Genomic DNA, 8255 nt, shown 5'->3' with positions numbered 1-8255 from the left:
GGAAATCACCCCCCAGGGGGGATGGCCACGCTGCAATCCCTTCTCCTCCATTCTCCTCTCGGGATCATGGGCACGCACACACATGTGCCCAGCGTGAGTTTTAAGCCACCGGATCCGGGACTCGAACTGCGGTTGGCTACATGGGAGTCCAGCGACATAGCCATTACGCTAACTGCTGGTCCCTCACCTGGTTTTCTGATCGACGCTCCCAAACAGATCCAAGAGGTGTGGCAATAACCTTTGTAGATTCAGAATCTCTTTTGTTTTTTTCTTAAGAATTATTTAACTTTATTTTTATTTATTTTTTAATTTGACCAGAGTGTGACAGGGTGAGAGAGACAGAGAGAGAGAGAGAAAGTGAGAAAGCAAGCCACCAGATCTGGGACTCGAACCACGGTTGACCATGTGGGAATCCAGCACCCTTAACTACCACACCACCAGGCAGCCCTTAGATTCAGAATCTAAATTAGTAACCTGAAGTTAACAGGACTCAGATATTGACTCACTAGCAAAGCTCAAAGACAAGCATGTATAAAATAGAACTCCAAATGATTTGTTTCCATTGAGAAATGTAAGGACCTGGGCCAGCTCCGTAGCCTAGCAGTTAAGGGCTGTGAATAAAAAGTTGGATCCCACGTGACTAACAGCAGTTCGAGTCTCAGCCCAGCAGCCTGGAAAACTGAATAGGGAAGTGTGTGTGTGTGTGTGTGTGTGTTGGGGGTTGAGGGGGGGGTGTATGCCCCGAATCCTGATGGGATGGAGAAATGGGGGAGAAGGGATTGTGGGAACCTCTCGGTCAGCCTTGTGGGATCCAGCTGCATTAGCCATCACACCATGAGCTGGCCCAAGTTCTGTGTTTTAAGCCACCCCGTTGATGGTACCTGGTTACAACAACAGCAGGAGACTAAGACACAAACATCTTTCTGAAGTTTGAAGGACCTTTTGTCTCCTGGGCTCAGAATCACATGTGGCTTCTCAGGAAATGGCCCCTAGTTTCTGACTACACCTGACTTCAGCTTTCCCAAGCTTGGCTCTGGCTCTTCCATGGTTATGAGAACTAATCAAACCTCCCTTATGCTCAGTCTGTTAGGTCGCTGGGGAAGTCATGACATGCTTTTCTATTTTTTTTTTTTTAATGCAAAAACAATGATGACTTTCCTGACAACCCAGTAGTTTGAATTGATCTCTGTCTCTTGGAACAGAGTCCTGGGAAACCGAGGGTAGAAGGGTGAAGACAAAAGGGAGCATCAAGTGAAAAAGAGCGAGCGAGCACGTGCATTCAGTGGATCCAGGCTTTACCATTTGGGAAGACCCAGAGGAAAGCCTCTTGAGAAGAATAACGTCCTTCCAGAGGAGGAGGGGGCCGGGGCAGAGAAGAGACGTGGACCCCAGGAAGTTCTTGGGGCTACTTTGGGGGCCAAAGTAATACCACGATGAGAAATTTTGGTATTAAAGTTTGGCTGGACTCAATTATGCCCCTGGGGACCTGAGGATATTTGATTAGAAACAGATTAGCCAAACACTGATAGGTGAGCCTAGAATCCTAGCATGAAGGATCTACCCAACCTATACCATTTACTAGCCTAATGTCTATTTTCACAGTAGAATTTGCCTATCGAGATATTAATTTATTTATCCTTCAACAAATTTTAGAATTAATTTTACTTATTATTATAAGTATTTTTATTTTTTAAGATTAATTTTAATTTTATTCATTTATTTATTTTATTTTTTAATTATTCATTCATTCATTTATTATATTTAATTTGACCAGAAAGAGACACAGAGAAAGAGGGAAAGTGAGAAAGCAAGCCATCAGGTCCAGGACTTGAACTGTGGTCAGCCATGTGGGAGTATCCATCACCTAACCATCACGCCACCTGCTGGTCCCCTTATTATTGCTATTTTTAATTTGCTATAGGATACGTGGACTTACCAGAGACAGACACAGAGAGAGACACAGTGTGAAAGCAAGGTCTGGAATTTGAACCACAATCAGCCATGTGGGAGTCCAGTGCTTTAACCACCCCACCATCTGCTGGCCCCACAATTTTTTTAAAAGGTTTTTGCCATAGGCCACGTACCCTCACCAGAGACAGTGAGAGGGAAAGTGGTAAAGCACTCCTTAGTGGGGATAGCCACACTACAATCCTTTCTCCTTTGGGATTTTGGGCATGCATGCAGATGTGCCCAGCATTTTTTAAGCCACCAGTTCTGAGAATTGAACCGTGGTTGACCATGTGGGAGTCCAGCACTTTAATCACCACACCACCTGCTGGCTCCATCAACAAATACTTTGCAAGGGTCTATTATGCCCCATGTATTTTGGTGAGGATATGTAGGTATGTAGCATGTTCAAGTTTGGATAATGGCTTGACCTCCAAAAGTTCATGTTTTGGAATTTGGTCTTAGTGGGCAGTGATCGGATGTTCCACAAAAGTACATGTGTTGGGACTTGGTTATATTATAAAGGTATTAAGTGAGGACTTAATCCCCTCATGGTATCCCTGGATGGGACCTTGGGTGAGGTAGAGTCATGAGAGCAGGGCCTCATGGTAGAGTTCTGGTGTGTATAGAAGGAGAGGAAATGAGGCAGGGAGAGGCCCTACAGGTATAGACCAGAACAGCAGAATCTTCTTGACAGCCGCTCTGCTCAAGATCCTGCCACCTGCCATGCTGTGGCCTATCAGAAGTTGGTTCCTGGACCTTGGACCTCCAAACTGTAAGCTGAATAGACCTTTATTTCTTTATAAGTTACCCAGTCTCAGGTATTTCTGTTAGCAATGCCAAAACAGGCTAAGATACAGTGGAACACAGAAGACATGGGATTCCTGCTCTCAAGGAGCTTTCAATCAATAGGGAATAAAGATACTCAACAAATAAATATACTGATACATGTATGATAGTAAATCATAGCAAAGCATAAAGGAAAAGTTCTGAGGAAGAATAATAGGGAGCCAGCCCATGGCTGCTGATTAAGGCAGCTGGATCCCGCATGGCTGACCACAGGGTTGAGACCCAGCAGATGGAAATACATGCCACTTGGTGGCCTCGACTTCTTTATTTTTTTCCCTACCTATAATGAAAAGCCAATGGATAATTTTATTTATTTATGTTTCCTTTTTAAAAATAGGGACCTGCAGTTAACATAATGGCTCTGTTGCTGGACTCCCATGTAGTGGACCACGGTTCGAGTCCCGGACCTGGTGGCTTAAAACTCACACTGGGTGCGTGTGCATGCGTGCCCTAGATCCCAAGAGGAGAATGGAGGAGAAGGGATTGTGGTGTGACCATCCTCCCTGGGGGGTGATTTCTCGCTTTCTGTCTCTCTGTCTCTCTCTGTCTTCCTGGCGAGCGCACGCGCCCTGTAGCAAAAACCTCTCAAAACAAAACAAAACAAAACAATGCATTTAGCTTTGCAGACAAACAGCTCTTCAAAAAAGATACATGGCTATACAGGCTTTTGTTTTTTATTACTTTAGAACATACTCTCCAAATCAAAAACATTTTAAACTTAAAAAAATTATTATAGAGTGAATACACTCACCAGAGAGAGACAGAGAGAAAGTGAGAAAGCACATCCCAGGGAGGATGGCCACCCACAATCCCTTCCTTTCCATTTTCCTCTTGGGATTTTGGGCCCCAACTCACATGTGTATGGTGTGTTTCCCAAGCTGCTGGGTCTAGGACTCGAACTACACAGCTGGCCATATGGGATCCATGCCACCTGACTGGATCCCAATTAAAATTTGGGCCACTGAAATATGTAAGTGTTCCTCCCATAATAAAACACTAAACATTGTGGTTGGAAAAAATAGAAATATTTGGCATACGCCTCTGAGTGAGAATGCAAAACAAGTTAGAATGTGTTTCCACGGTACACCGGGACATGCAGAGCCAGCCTAGACCACCTGGCAGAACAACTGCCCGTTGCCATTGGGGCTGAGCCTCAGAGGGGGACAGAAGGGACATGGGAGGGTGCTGAAGACAGTGACAGCCACAGAACACTGACTCAGAACCAACCAAAATTCAGTGCAGAACAATACATGGCTGTCTCATGGTATGTGGTTAAGATGGCTGGATCTCCCGTGGCCAACTGCATGGTTGTGAAAAAACCAGGCACATGTGCGTGCATGCCCAAAATGCCAAAAGGAGAAATGGAGGAAAAAATGGATGACGATTCCTTATGGAAGCAGGGTGATGTCTTGTTTTTCCTCACTCTTCCTCTCTTTTTCTCTCCCCCTATTGTCTCTCTGGTGAGCACACACCCTCTCTAGCAAAAATATGTGTTTTTAAAATATAATTATTGTTTATTTAATTTTATTTATTATTATTATTATTATTATTTGACCAGAAAGGCACAGAGGGAGAGAGAGAGAGGGAGAGTGAGAAAGCGAGCTGCCAGGTCCAGGACTCAAACCACAGTCAGCCATGTGGGAGTCCAGCATCTCAATTACCACACCACCTGCTGGCTGCAAAAAAAAAATTTTTTTTTTTTAAAAGAGTATACAATAGGAGAACGATCTCAGTGGGTATTCAATGCCTGAAAAGCAAGTTGTAGGCTTAGAATAAGCGCCTCCACAGGAACGCTCATCAATAAGCTTGTAAGACTGGAGGTGAGGAAACGCCATCATCCGTGATGAATGGTCTCTCGTCTGCAGGTACCATGTTTCCAGGACACTGAAGACAACAGCGAAACGTGCAAAGTAAGCGTAATTCCAAAGCTCTTTAACCTTCCGCCATTCTCCTGAGTTAGTAAACCCGGGCCACCTTTGGGCATTTGGAAGTATGTCTTTTCTTCTTCATTCAGTGTAAATATTTGCTCCTTGAGACACCAGCAGTTTTTGTTTTGTCCTCCTCTTTAATTCTGCTATAGTGCATGTGCGGTTAGGGGAGAGGAGAGAGAGAGAGAGCTCTCCTGGGAGGATGGCCACACTGCAATCCCCTCTCCACTTCTCCGTCACGATTTTGGGCACTCCCGCACACAGCTAGCATGTTTTGCAAGCCACCAAGTCAAGGGCATGATCCACGCAGTCAGCGATGTGGGATCCAGCAGCCTTAACCACCATGCCTGGGGCACCAGCAGTTTTGCATCACCCACGCTCTCCTCATGGCAGGCTGAGTGGAGAGGAGCATCCTGGCTGGGCGTGGACGCTCTTTCGTACAGAAGATGCGCATCATCTTCCAGTTACGCCTAGCAGCTGCCTGAAGTACTGCTGTAGCCTCATGGCGGCCCTTAGCATCTGGATCAGCCGCGCCTGCTCGTAACGTGTCGACAGTCTCATGCCTGTTTTAGAAGCTGCATAAAGTGGGACCAGCAGTTAGCGTAATGGCTATGTCGCTGGACTCCCACATAGTCGACCACGGTTCGCGTCCTGGACCCAGTAGCTTAAAACTCAACGCTGGGTGCGTGTGTGTGCGTGCCCAAGAGCCCGAGAGGAGAATGGAGGAGATGGGATGGCGTGGCCAGCCGCCCTGGGTGGTGATTTCTCGCTTTCTGTCTCTCTGTCTCTGTCTGTCTGTCGAGCACACGCGCCCTATAGCAAAAAAACCTCTCCAAAAAAAGAAAAAGAAGCAGCATAATGTGGGGTGGCATGGTGGTTAAGGGCATCGGATTCCCACATGGCTGACCAGACTGCAGTTTGAGTCTCAAACCTGGTGGTTTGTTTTCTCACTTTCCCTTTCTCTCTCTCTGGTCAAATTAAATAATAATAATAATAACAACAACAACAAAATGGAATTAAATAATGAATATTTTTAAAGAGGAAGAAGCCGAATAATGTAGGCGAGTACAGCCACCGCGGGTGACAGTAATCACTTAAGCACCTTCTCCCACAAGGGCGTTTACTGCCTCATCCTGGCCAGCAGAAGCAGCCACTGAAGAGGAGAGCAACCTGCATCATCTTTCTCCTTCACTGGCACTCCACATTGCAGCAAGAAGTCAACATTTTCCGAATGTGCGGCTGAGCATGCCCAGTGCAGTGCAGTTCTGTGGTCCCGGTCAGTTCTGGTAGCCAGGGATTTGTCCTTCAGTTCCTCAGGCTTCCTGCTGCAGGCCAGGTGGCAGACCATTAGGTACACATGTCTCTTTTCCAAGATCTTTCTGAAGAATTTTATTTTTTTAAAATTTTGCTCTAGGGTACAGGCACTCACCAGAGAGAGACGGAGTAATGCGAAACCACCCCCTAAAGAGGGATGGTCATACTGCAATCCCTTCTCCTCCACTCTCTTCTCAGGATGTCGGGCATCCACGTATATGCAGCGGGCATGTTTCTCAAGCCACCGGGTCTGGAACTGGAACCACACAGTCAGTCATGCGGGATCCAGCGCTTTAACCACCAAACCACCAGCTGGCCCTCCCTGAAGAATTTTAATGAATACTCCATATTATTATTATTTTAAAGAGAGAGAGGGGTCCAGCCAATTGTGTGGTGGTTTAGGTGGCTGGATCCTACATGGCCGACTGGTTTGAGACTGGACCCGGTGCTTTGACAGTCACACTGGCCATGTGTGCATGAGTGCCTAAAATCCCGGGAGATGAAGGAAAAGTGATTGTGGTGTTGGATGGTGCTTTCTAACTCTCTTTCTCTGCAAGTACACATGCTCCATAGCAAAATTTTAAAGAGAGAGAAAGAAAGCAAACTAAGTGAGGACAGAGAGCAAAAAGAAGCTAGTCAGGAGGTTACAGGCGGTAGTTTAAAGGAGAGAAGATGCTAGTGTGGACCAGGGTGTGGCAGGGAAGTATGGCCTTGGGATCCATGAAGATAGACTTGATGACACAAGGCAGGATGTGGGGATGGGAGGTGACAGAGGGAGGTAGAAGATAGCGTTCAGAGTACTGGCTTGAGTGTCTGCGGGCTGGAAGTGCCATGAACTAAGTTGAGAAATAATGAAGGATTTGCAAGGAGAAGGACAAGGAAGAGCTACAAGTGACTGCAGCTTTGACATGTAATGTATAAAATACCTGTAGGGGAGGCCAGCAGGTGGCTTGGTGGTTAAGGTGCTGGACACTCCCACACGTCCAATCAGGGTTTGAGTCCCGGATCTGGTGGCTTGCTTTCTCATTTTATCTGTCTCTCTCTTTCATCAAATTAAAATAAATGAATAAAATTAAATAATTCTTTACAAAAAAATACCTATAGGACCTCCAAGGAGAGATATTAAATATTAACCAGACACATGCATCTCATATGATATATGGAAGATCTGGGTTAGTTGTATAAATCTGTGAATCACTAGGAAAAAAACAATAGAGCTGGAAGGGGCCACATAAGAAGAATGCATAGAATAAGAAAGGAAGAGGACCTTGGGGCTGAGATCTGAGGAACTCATTACATTCAGTTGTTGGGTACAAGCCAAAACATTAACAAAGGACACTGGAAAGGTGCAGCCAGACACGTGACAGAAAAACCAAGACTGGTTTTTCACAGATTCTAAAAAGAGTGTGTTGGGAGGAGCCACTGGTCACGTGCGTCAGTTGCGGAGGAGTCCCCAGGATGAGGACTGACAAATGCTTGCCTGATCATACAAGCAGAAGCAGTTTCGATAGCCATGTCAAGAGCTTTCTCACCAGAGTGAAGTGGGCGGACATAACCAGGCTGCAACAGTCTGACTGGGAGGTGGGCAACAGAATCAGGAAGTATAGACCAGGCTTTTAAGACGTCTACTCCAGGGCCCAGCGATGGCATGATTGGATGGAGCAGCTGCATCCCACATAGCCACGTGTGCAGTTTGAATCCTGGATTCGAACTTGAGAAACACGTAGCTTGAGAAATGCACTGGGTGCGTGTGTGTGTGTGTGTGTGTGCGTGTGTGCCCAAAATCCTGACAGAATGGAAGAGAAGGGATTATGGTACGGCCATTCCCCTGTGGGGTGATTTCTCTCTCTCTCTCTCTCTCTGGTGAGCACCTATAGCAAATTTAAAATAAGAATAATAAGTAAAAATTAGACCCTGGGGACCCCCGTACCAAAAAAAAAAAAAAAAAGAAAAAAGAAACAACAAAACAAAAAAACCTCTGCTCACTATGAGGAGCAGAGAAAATGAATAGTAACTAAAAAGGGTGTGTGGGGTCAAGAGCGGTAAGATTCCAGATGGAAGATACAAGAGTGCATTTTCATGACGATAGGAATGCCAGTTGAGCAAGAGGGAAAGACACACAGGGATACAAGATGGTTCCGGCAGTGGCTGGAGAGGACTGCTCTCGCCTGGGCAGGGTAGGGGGCCACGCCTGCCGCCCGCTTCATTCCGCCTCTG

The 8255-nt window shown here is 46.0% G+C and overlaps 1 pseudogene; it reads right to left on the bottom strand.

Annotated features, from left to right (window-relative positions):
* Nucleotides 1–4728: 4728 nt before the first annotated feature.
* On the bottom strand, nt 4729–6072 carry LOC102470432 (26S proteasome non-ATPase regulatory subunit 10 pseudogene; annotated as a pseudogene).
* Nucleotides 6073–8255: the final 2183 nt, after the last annotated feature.

This window comes from Tupaia chinensis, unplaced genomic scaffold (assembly GCF_000334495.1).
Source record: "Tupaia chinensis unplaced genomic scaffold, TupChi_1.0 Scaffold145519_1, whole genome shotgun sequence".
In the NCBI taxonomy this organism is placed as follows: Eukaryota; Metazoa; Chordata; class Mammalia; order Scandentia; family Tupaiidae; genus Tupaia; species Tupaia belangeri.
Note: the sequence above shows the minus strand (reverse complement) of the source record. Positions and strands in the feature narration are given on the sequence as shown.